Source organism: Schistocerca serialis, chromosome 2 (assembly GCF_023864345.2).
Source record: "Schistocerca serialis cubense isolate TAMUIC-IGC-003099 chromosome 2, iqSchSeri2.2, whole genome shotgun sequence".
NCBI lineage: Eukaryota > Metazoa > Arthropoda > Insecta > Orthoptera > Acrididae > Schistocerca > Schistocerca serialis.
In genome coordinates this window covers 401,094,873-401,107,114 of record NC_064639.1, presented here as the reverse complement: position 1 = coordinate 401,107,114, position 12,242 = coordinate 401,094,873, and the positions used below count along the sequence as shown (strand labels likewise).

General features: G+C 36.4%; 1 non-coding gene across 1 annotated transcript; it reads right to left on the bottom strand.

The window, feature by feature from the left end:
* Positions 1 to 9,742: 9,742 nt before the first annotated feature.
* Positions 9,743 to 9,817, bottom strand: Trnas-uga (transfer RNA serine (anticodon UGA)). Its single transcript has one exon. It is a non-coding gene; the product is annotated as a tRNA-Ser (tRNA).
* Between the last annotated feature and the right edge of the window lie 2,425 nt (positions 9,818 to 12,242).

Sequence of the window (12,242 nt, the reverse complement as noted above, 5' to 3'; positions counted from 1 at the left end):
CCACATAAGATATTTTCTTTCTTTGTGTGTGAGGAATGTTTCCTGAAAGTTTGGCCGTACCTTTTTTGTAACACCCTGTATAATACACGTTTTGTGTACTTATAACATATACTCAGTGTCTCTGAAACAATACGTGCTGCACGACGGAAATTACTTTCTGCTGAGGCACTTCATTTACGTTCCAATAATACACGACTACTAGAGAACATTGGTCTTTACGGCAGTCAATCCACTTGTAAATTAACACCATGATATCGCAGATATTATGCAACACGTTACTAGGGATGAGAAAGGCCTTAAGGTTTGCGACTAAACATGGTACTCCTAGCTACTACTGAATAAGAATTTGATTATTAACGTGTCTTCATAACCATGTGCGCGGCGTTCGACTCTCAGTCAGCTTAGACGTTTTCGACGCCTTATTTCTAGTTAAACGTGAGCACATCTCGCTAATGGTGGATCAACATTGGACATTTCTCGCCTGTTCCTGATTAGACAAAGACGGCGGTAGGCGCCGGGTTCGAATCCCGGTCAGGCAATACATACTGGTGACAAACTGTGATATCTACATTCTGATTTTACGTACTTATTCAACAATCCGATTAGGTTCTGGGTTCGATCCTTGTCACCAGCATTACATGATAGCATTTCAACTTTAAACATATGCATCCTTTGTTCCTTGAAAATACATCAATATACAATGGCTTTCGAGGTTAATTACCAAGAAGGTAATTGTCATGTTAGGATTCCTGGTTTCGTACAAACATTATCGTCATTTTCCTTCAAGTTGAGAATTGATTACTGATACTGGTGCAAACGTCAATATTTGATGTCTCTTTCTGCCTAGTGATCGAGTCTCGATAAGACACAAAGCTTTGCTTGGTTAACAATGGCTTTACAGGTTGGGTTTGCATCCGGATCCAGAACGACGACTTTGGTCATGTCATTTACAGCACAATTTTGTGTACAAGTAACTGTTGATAAGTAATGTGAACAATGATATTACTTGTGATTTACTGTTAATGTTGGGGTTTCCTTAGAGTGCTTGCTGCCGTTAATAACGTTTTCTTTTAACTGCTCAATATTACATAACGTTGATGCGAAACCACTCCCTGTTGAACGTTGAATGACATTCAGCATGTGTTGGGTAAACCTTTTAGACAGCAAAGAACTTGTTTCCAATTGCCATACAACTTTATAAATCCATATACTGTCTCAAATATTTAATTCTGCCTAAGGATTACTGAATGATTTATATGACAAAATTAGTTGTCCCATAACGTTCGAAATGTCACTTATTGTAATTAAGTTTAGTTTACAAACGTTAAGGACTGTCTGATCTCTTCTGTACTATCGTGGTGTTACTTTACACCTGGACAGACTGTCATAAAGACCGGTGTTCTATAGTAGTCTCTAGCGGTACCCATTGTGTATCTTACAACGTCTGTACTGTGCAGTGTTGCGGCGATGTGCAATACAGATGCTATATTGGTTGCATACATTCAGGTGCAGACTACATGTTGGAATTCAGGCGTGACCCACTTGTTTTGCTGTCGAGTGTACATTGATGTGAAATCAAATGATATAAGGGTTGCTGTGTCTGGTATATGTATGTCTTTGATTCTGTCAATTAATTCCTTTGAGTTTTCCAGGTTCCTGTTGTTATCAAAATTGTGCAATCTTTTTAGTAGTGTGTATGTCTGTTGGGCTAGGTAGTAGGATGGAGCATTCTGGAAGTTGATGACAGGCATTCGTATTTTTCTATCTCATGCTTTTCATCTGGCCTTCTTAGAATGCGTTTTTGATGTTTCTCGGTGTTCGTTGAATGTTTTTCTGGTACCTTGCTGTTGGGTCAATGACCAGTTTTGTGATGTTTTTGTCTCTGAGAAAATATAGTATTTTTGCAATGTATTCCTTTTCGTCCATAATTACAGTAATATTGCCTTTGTCTGCTCTTCTTAATATGGCATTGTTCTGTTTTCATCTTTGCTTTAGCTACTTGGCTGTGATTTCTCTGGTGTTTTATTATTAGAGATAGTGGTGGATTTGTGTGTTCTAATTATCTCTGTTATATTAGCAGATAGAAATTCACTTGTCAAGTTTGTATTAAAATTTGGTGTGCTCAGTCTCTTTGCTCCTTTATAATGTAATCAGATTCTGTTATGAGGTTTTCTATCTTTTTGTTAATGTTGTGTTTTGGTGCTTTTTCTAGTAGGCTTTCTTCTTGTTTTGTAAGATTTATCTCAGTTCAGTTAATGATTTTGTCAGGTAATTTATATTGTTGGTTGTGATTGTTTTCAGTGGGTGTGCTTGTGCTGTTAATTATTCTGTTGGGTTTTCTGTTTTGTTTCTCCTGTTTTTATTGCGTTACTTTCTGTATGTATGCTTTTCCTCTCTCTGTTATTTCCTCAAAGTGAGCTGGTATCGCAAGTTTGTTGACCAATTCTAATTGTGTTTGGTAAAATTCAGTGTTGAGCGACTACTTTTTAGCATATAGTTCCCTAATTTCTTGCTTTAACCATATAATCTCCACTTTCTTTGGTGCAGATAACATGCTATTCACAGAGTTTTTGATATAGTCAAGAATTAGATAATGAGCTATGCAATTTTTATTAAACTACATATTGAGGATTGTCTTCAGAAACTTAATTAAGATGTTCCTGTATTTGTTCTAAAGCTTGCTGGTGAATGCCTGGCTGGGCGACGAGATATTCATCATCTGGATTTGCAGCTCCTTGAGTTTTTCGTGTTTGCCGTTAAAATTTTTGGATGTAAGGTCAGCCAGTTATGCAAAACACGATTTTTACCGAGTTCCCAGACATGTGCCATCATCAGTGGGTTTCTACTTTATTTAATCTGCAATGTGAACATTTTTACTAAATAATTACAAAATTATGGACATATTTAGTTCAATCATTAATTTGATTCCTTCAGCTAATGCCTTTACATTCGGTTTGCATGGTTTTGCAGGACCACTAGCGTATTATTTCTTACAGGGGGGTTTTCATGTGCAAGCAATCTATGTTGATGAGAAATTTTGTTGGGAGTTAACCTATCATTTTGGCTTTAAATGTAATTTAGTTTGTTCCGATATTTCGCGCCTATATTCGTTCCTACGTACGTTTTCGTATGGCAAGAGCTTTTTTCTCAGCATCCTGATGAAGTGTTGTGAGCACACGTAAATATAGCACACATTGTTGTTGTTGTTGTTGTCTTCAGTCCAGAGACTGGTTTGGTGCAGGTCTCCATCCTACTCTATCCTGTGCAAGCTTCTTCATCTCCCAGTACCTACTGCAATCTACATTCTTCTAAACCTGCTTAGTGTATTCATTTCTTGGCCTCGCTCTATGATTTTTACACCAACACCAAATTGGTGATCCCTTGATGCCTCAGAATATGTCCTACCAACCGATCCCTTCTTCTAGTCAAGTTGTCAAACAAACTTCTCTTCTCCCAATTCTATTCAATACCTCATCATTAGTTATGTGATTTACCCATCTAATCTTCAGCATTCTTCTGTAGCACCACATTTCGAATGCTTCTACTCTCTTCTTGTCCAAACTATTTATCATCCATATCTCACTTCCATATATGGCTACAGACCATACCAATACTGTGAGTAAAGACTTCCTGACACTTAAATCTATACTCGATGTTAACAAATTTCTCTTTTTCAGAAACGCTTTCCTTGCCATTTCCAATCTACATTTTATAACCTCTCTATTTCGACCATCATCAGTTATTTGTGCTCCCTAAGTGGAAAAACTCTTTTACTACTTTAAGTGTCCCATTTTCTAATCTAATTCCCTCAGCATCACGTGATTTAATTCGACTACACTACCTTACCCTCGTTTTGCTTTTATTGATGTTCATCTTATATCCTCCTTTCAAGACACTGTCCATTCCGTTCAACTGCTCTTCCAAGTCCTTTGCTATCTCTGACAGAATTACAATGTCATCGATGAACCTCAAAGTTTTTATTTCTTCTCCATGGATTTTAATACCTACTCCGAATTTTTCTTTTGTTTCCATCACTGCTTGCTCCATATACTGACTGAATAACATTGAGGAGAGGCTACAACCCTGTCTCACTCCCTTCCCTACCACTACATCCCTTTCATGCCACTCGACTATTATGACTGCCATCTGGTTTCTGTACAAATTGTAAATAGCCTTTCGCTCCCTCTATTTTACCCGTGCCACCTTCAGAATTTGAAAGAGAGTATTCCAGTCAACACTGTAAAAGGCTTTCTCTAAGTCTACAAATGCTAGGAAGGTAGGTTTGCCTTTCCTTAATCTATATCTAAGATAAGTCGTAGGGTCAGTATTGCCTCACGTGTTCCAGTATTTCTATGGAATCCAAAACTGACCTTCCCTGAGGTCAGCTTCCACCAGTTTTTCCATTCTTCTGTAAGGAATTCGCGTTAGTATTTTGCAGCCATGACACATTCAACTGATAGTTTTCACATCTGTCAACACCTGCTTTCTTTTGGATTGGAATTATTACATTCTTCTTGAAGTCTGAGGGTATTTGCCTGTCTCATACATCTTGCTCACCAGATGATAGAGTTTTGTCAGGACTGGCTCTCCCAAGGCTGTCAGTAGTTCTAATGGAATATTGTCTGCTCCCGGGGCCTTGATTAGACTTAGGCCTTTCAGTCTTCCATCGAACTCTTCATGCAGTATCATATCTCCCATTTCATCTTCATTTGCATCCTCTTCCATTTCCATTATTTTGTCCTCAAGTACATCACCATTGTATAGAACCTCTATAAACTCCTTCTACCTTTTTGCTTTCCCTTGTTTGCTTAGAACTGGGTTTCCGTCTGAGCTCTTTATATTCATACGAGTGGTTCTCTTTTCTCCAAAGGTCTCTTTAATTTTCCTGTAGGCAGCATCTATCTTACCCTAGTGAGATATGTCTATACATTCTTACATTTGTCCTCTAGCCATCACTGCTTAACCATTTTGCACTTCCTATCGATCGACATATAACACATATTTTCCGAAACAAGCACTGTACACTTCGCAAAAACATGCTGTAATCGTGGTTGTTGTGTGTCCCAGTCCAGTCAGTTTTCATTTGCTCGCCAGTGAGTTTGGCGCGAAATTAGAATTTTGTTTACACTTTGTGTGTGTGTGTGTGTGTGTGTGTGTGTGTGTGTGTGTGTGTGTGTGTGAGAGAGAGAGAGAGAGAGAGAGAGAGAGAGAGAGAGAGAGTGGTTAGACTTTTTAGCTGTTTGTGTTGTTCCTTTAATGTGTTAAATAGATATTCTCAAAGACAACATCACAAAACTGATCAGTGACCCAACAGCAAGGTACCAGAAAAACATTCTACAAACACTGAGAATCATCAAAAACACATTCTCAAAAGGCCAGATAAAAAGGATGATACAGAAAAATACAAATGCACCCTCCCTAAATTCCCTACAAAAGATTCACACGGATAATATCCCACTAAGGCCCATCATCAACTTCCAGAATGCTCCATCCTACTGCCTAGCCCCAACACATTACTAAAAACATTGTACACTTTTGATAACAGCTAGAACCTGGAAATCTCAAAGGTATTAATCGACTGAATCAAGTACACATACCAGACACAGCAACCATTATATCATTTCATGTCACATCAATGTACACTTGTATTCCACTAAATGAAATAATCAACATCATCACACAAAGATTATAACAACACAGAAATACAACAGACACACACATAATTGAAATAACAGCCATACTCAAGACCATAACATCACAAAATTATTTTTTGTTCAACAAAGAATTTTATTCTCAACGTGAAGGATTGCCAATGTGATAACCAATTAGTGGCCTCCTAGCTAACATATTTATGAACAACCTGGACAACATGATCTTCAGACACATAATAAAACCAAAAAACCACAAAGGTATATACTGGTACCAACCATTATGTCGAGGACATAATATGCCTGATTGATAAACCACATACACACGTAGAAGAGCTACACAATGAAATAAAAAACTTACACCCAAAAATTAACTTCACATTAGAAACAGAAACAAACACCACACTACATTTTACAGATCTCACCATAGAAAAATAAACTTTAGCTGCCTTCTGTTATGTGCCAACAGCTTTAAGCTTTCCATGTATTTTTTGCCTCATAAAATGTGCAGAGCAAATGTGTGTTTTATATTTGAAGTGTCTATATATAGAAAGTTTGTTTAAAAATGTAGTAACACGTGGAATAAATGATAGTTTTTACAAGAGAAATATTATTAAGGTTTCAGTTGTTAAAGAAATAAAACACATTAACTACTGTAGTAACTCCTAGGATGCAAAATCTGTTAGATAAATCGGTTGGTAAGAATTTTTCAACGATATTTGTGTTTAAACCAAGTTTTCTTTATTTAACTAAGAAGTCATTTAGTGTGGCTATCAAATTTAGCGTTACCACCGAGCTGGAGAAGAGAAAACCTTGAGATTTTCGAAATGTTCCATGATTTATGGAGCATACACGAACTTGACCTTTTAGTTACAACAGCTCATTCAACATGATTCAGTTGTGATACGACATTAGCGACATCTTGACACAGAAGAATCAGTGAAAATCGAAGAAATGCCTCTTTTAAATGCTTTGTGGTTAAAGGAAGCGCTCGGACTCAAAGTATGTAATATAGAAATTACTTTATGAATACACGTACTGTGAAACAAAAATATGTTTGCAGACTCATATCTTTATTAACCAAAGAGTACAAAGGATCTTTCATTTCCACAACACACGCTATTTCTGGGTGAATATGTAGTTTAATCACAGAACACATGGAATAGTTGCCAGTTAAAAAACCATTATGAAGGAAAACAAACAGCATATCGAGATGCATGGTTAAATGTTAAAATACTGTGACTACTTGAATATAAACAACACCTTAATGATAATCTAAAATATAATTTCTATTTTTAAAAATTCTATGAAAACTTTTCTTATCGTTTTGGAACGTCTCAGATTGTTATATGCAGTTGCCAGTTAAAAAAACCAATGTGATGGAAAAGAAGCAGCATATTTAGATTCATGGTTAAATGTTAAAATAATGCTGCACCTACTTTTTAATAAAGAACATAATCATTATCTAAATATAAATCATATTTTTAAAAATTCGATGAAAATTTTTCTTATCGTTTTAGAATGTATCATATTGTTATATGCAGTGAATGTGACGAACTTAGAATAAAAATTATGTCAACTCATTTGACTTTGAATGTAAAGATGGCTGCTGAAGCAGAGTTAACTGTGCAGAAGTTAAGAGGTAAAAGGTTTCATTCATGTATAAAAATATGCACAAAAAAATGTAAACAAAACCGTGGTACAGAATACTTGGTATTTGTCTACATACAGATTTTGCCATTTCCTCAGAGTCCTGTACAGGAATATTTTTTTAAACACATTTTGGCTAATCTGTTTTGAATTCATAATCTTCACAATGACAGCCATCAGATCTACATGTATGAAGAAGTGGTGGCAAAAAGGTAGCACAAGAAGTATGCTCTTTTGTGTTGGATTAAGTAAAAGGAAAGCTGTCATTAATTGGATATTTGTTTTGAATACTATAGTACTTTCTTAGGGGTGGTCTTGTTGGAGGTGGTGTGCTGTTGCCTTTCTCTGACCTTCAAACTGACCTGCTGAGCTAGTTATAGGAGGACCTACCATTTAACATGTATTCCGAACCATGGTGCAACTCTGCACTTTTGACACCAACATTCCCAGAAATTAAAGAACTGACTTGTTTATATCCACAACAATGTTAGAGAAGACATTCAAAATTCGCACCTCTACTTTTGTATGACTATTGCAGGAAATAGACTTTCTGAGATTGTCCACCACTTCCCTGTGTGAGACTGTTTCACAATTCAGACAGGACATCGGAATACTCAAAAAACTGTAAGTAGTGCAATAGGATTTGTATGCTGATGGAATATAGTGAATTTATTGCAAATGTGCATCAGAAAAATCTTATTAAAATGGTAAATTCATGAGGTCATCTAGATTCAAGCAGTGACCAAAACTTTACAATAAAACTGTTCATAGTGATGAATCTTGTGGACATAGCATCCTGAGGAAAGACAGATTTCTTTTTATCCAGCTCCATACCTAGAGTTTGAGTACATGACATTCCATCCCAACCCATTACATCCTGTCCATATATTGCAAATATTTATGGAGAACACTTTGGCTTATTACAGTCCAGGTGAAGAAAGGAGAAGGATGTTTTCGAAGGTACACTGCAAGTACATCCTGAAGTGAAAGTTTCCATAAAAAATCGAAAATAGATATGTAAGAAAAGCTGATCAATATGTTTTTGGCTCAGAAGACAGTAAGATGTTCCGCTAGAATATCTTGTAATGGTCTAGCAGAGATTAATCTGTGCTATTAAAAACTACTATGTATACTTATTTGCTTTTGAATTCACATTACTTCATCCTCCTTGGACACCTTTTTTTTTAAACTACAAGTTAATCCAAAGATTATTCAAAATTGTTATGATTATTTCATTAAAATTATGTATGAATATTTTATTAGTTCAATGAAAATTTCAACATTCTTCTAAAATTTTTATGTCATTGTGCATTTTAATGTTGAAAGGATCTGATTCTAAAATTTGAAATGATATAATGCATATTGTGTGTATATTATTTAATATTTTTTGAAAAAATTATAAGGAACAATGGAATGTCATAGACATCCTATGTCCTCATGCATCACTTCTCATGTGACAATACTGTGGTGCAATTTTCAATGGGACAGTGCTCATCCATATATTGCAGGTGTCCCACATATGTATACAGATGTCCACGTCATGTTGAGGTGATCCTATGGCTAAGACGATAATCTGATCTGTTCTGTCCATGATAGGACATATGTGGGGCCAGATCAGATTTCAGCTCCATCTCAGTGTCAGTATCGAGGATATCAAGGATCAGTTACAACAGATGTTGGTCACCTTCCCCCAGGAGAGGATGAAACAGCTTTATTACATCCTTTCCAGTGGAATAAAAGTATACATCGTGCCCAGAGGGCGTGCAACATCATACAGATAAATGGGCTCATATTGACGAGTTCTCTGTAAATTGGAATCGCTATTTTAATCACTAAAAAATCATCACGTACCCCCTCAACTCATAGACTTACATTTCGTTTCACAAACCCCATTTCTTGTGGTGAAGCAGATACGTCTAGCAGAGATTTCGGACATTCTTGAGTGTGGTATGGGATACACATGATGCAGGAAGTCAAATGGCCTTTAACTTTTTTGACTATTATTTCAGCTGACATGATGATAGTGGCCCAAAAATTCAATAATGCAAACACAGTCATAAGGGAATGATGTGCAAACTTCCACTGCCTGTGGAAAGGCAACTTATTCACTTTATCCATTGAAAGTATTTGAGGCTCAAGACATCTAACCTGTGTATCAGTCTTGTCTGTATCTAAATTAGATTGTAGGTAATGAAGAGTAATTGGGCATTTAGTAACAGATGCTTAGTTTCCCAGGAGCTCTCACCATCGAGGAGGAATTGAAAAGACTACTGTTAATAGGAACATATCAGTCACTACACATAGCCTATTTAGATTCTGATAATAGCAGACTAATCCAGTTACTGACGCACTTTAGGACTTGAAACTTAGAATCAAAAGAGCGCTTTCTGGAGGCTACAGGTTCAATAAATTTGGCTTGAAACTTACTGGTAGATTAAAACTGTCTGCCAGACCGAGACTCGAACTCGGGACCTTTGCCTTTCATGGGCAAGTGCTCTACCAACTGAGCTACCTAAGCACGACTCACAACCCGTCCTCATAGCTTCAATTCTGCCAGAACCAAACTTCACAGAAGCTCTTCTGCGAACCTTGCAAACTAGCACTCCTGGATAAAAGGATATTGCAGAGACATGGCTCAGCCACAGACTGATGGATTTTTCCAGAATGAGACATGCTAGCTAAAGCTAAAGCTAAATAATTACCGAACACAGCCACAAATAACACCAAGTCTAACGAAAAACACCAGTTCTATCCAAGACTGGTCAACCTCACTGACACTACTTTGCATACAGAAGAAATAAAACTACTCGAAAAAGGTCTGAAATACAATGTCAGCACACGGATAGTCGAAAAATACATAGAAAATCTCATAGTTGAATCAGAAAGCATTCTCACACAGGAAAACAGAAACGAAACAAGTGAGGTAAACATTGGTCTGACGAGACAGCTAGTCAATAATGAAATAAAAAACACAATAACACAGTTGAAAGAAAACAGAAGAAACCGAAACAATACAGATTCTATAACACTGACAAAACTTAGAAAGAAACCACAGGAACACAACACCATCATCACAAAGGCAGATAAAGGAAACACAGTGGTCCTCATTGATAAAGAGCAATACATCAGTAAGACACAAGAGTTCATCACAAAAAACAAAATGATAAAATTCAAATCAGATCCAACAAACAAATTCCAAACGAAGCTGAGATACACTCTAAAAGACATTGAATATACAATAGAAAACAACAAATAAGGAAAACTGATACAAACAAATCCCAGTGCACCTTCCCTCCGATGCCATCCAAAGCTACACAAGAAAGATCTCCCCATCAGAGCAATTGTGAATTATAGAAATGCTCTCACTTACCCATTTGCAAGATACATGTTGAAACTCGTATCAGAAAACTACAAATTACAGGAAGACAGGACTATAAGGAACACCACACAACTGATTCACAATTGATTGACATAAAAGACAATACAAGTTCGAGATATGGCCACCCTCCTGACATTTGATGTAGAGAATATGTATTCCAGTATACCAATAACCGAAACAATAAACATTATAGAACAAAATCTTTAGACACACAGTACACTTCCACATGAATATATCAAAGAAACAGCCAGGCTTCTAGCGCTAATAACAAAACAGAATTATTTTCAGTTCAATAATGTATTCTATTTACAAAGTGAAGGAATACCAATGGGATCTCAAGTGTCCGTAACCATAGCAAACATATTTATGAACCATGTATAACAGATTATATTTAACAAAATAGTGCCAAATAGGTACAACATCCTATAATGGATTAGATTATGGATGCTATCTTGTGCCTGATAGATGAACCAAACAATAAAATCGACCAGTTACACACATACATAAATTCTGTTCATGATAAGATACATTTCACAATAGAGAAAGAGCAAAATAGACAGTTAAATTTCTTCGACATTCCATAAAGATACAAAACAACCAACACACTTTGCCATATACCAAAAACCGAGAACAACAGACACAATTATACACGAGACACCACAACATCCCAATGCTCAAAAGCAGGCAGCTCTTAGATACATGCTGCACAGACTAAACACAATACCATTAGATACAGACAACAAAAGAAAGAAATGAGTACTATAATACAAATAGCCACAAACAATGGTTACAAAGATAACTTAGTAACAAAGCTGGACAATAAAATCAAGAAACAGAAAAAATCAAACACCCAACTGTCACCAACACAAGGACAAAATCACACACAAAGAAATACACAAAATACAAAAATAGAAACAGCACAATGTGCGAAAGAAACAGAATGTAAAAGATGGTACAAAATGACATACAACCACGAATACACACACAGAATATAGAAAACAGTTAAGAAAGTAAATTATAAATAGTGCAGTGCAGGAAATAGCGCAAAATGCCAAAACTGCAGATGTGAAATGAAGCCTTCGTTATCAGGAGAAAGAAAACTAGCGTTCTACGGATCGGAGTGTGGAATGTCAGATCCCTTAATCGAGCAGGTAGGTTAGAAAATTTGAAAAGGGAAATGGATAGGTTAAAGTTAGATATAGTAGGAATAAGTGAAGTTCGCTGGCAGGAGGAACAAGACTTTTGGTCAGGCGAATACAGGATTATAAATACAAAATCAAATAGGGGTGATGCTGGAGTAGGTTTAATAATGAATAAAAAATAGGAGTGCGGGTAAGCTACTACAAACAGCATAGTGAAAGCATTATTGTGGCCACGATAGACACGAAGCCCACGCCTACTACAGTAGTACAAGTTTATATGCCAACTAGCTCTGCAGATCACGAAGAAATTGAAGAAATGTATGATGAAATAAATTATTCAGATAGTGAAAGGAGACGAAAATTTAATAGTCATGGGTGACTGGAATTCGTCAGTAGGAAAAGGGAGAGAAGGAAACATAGTAG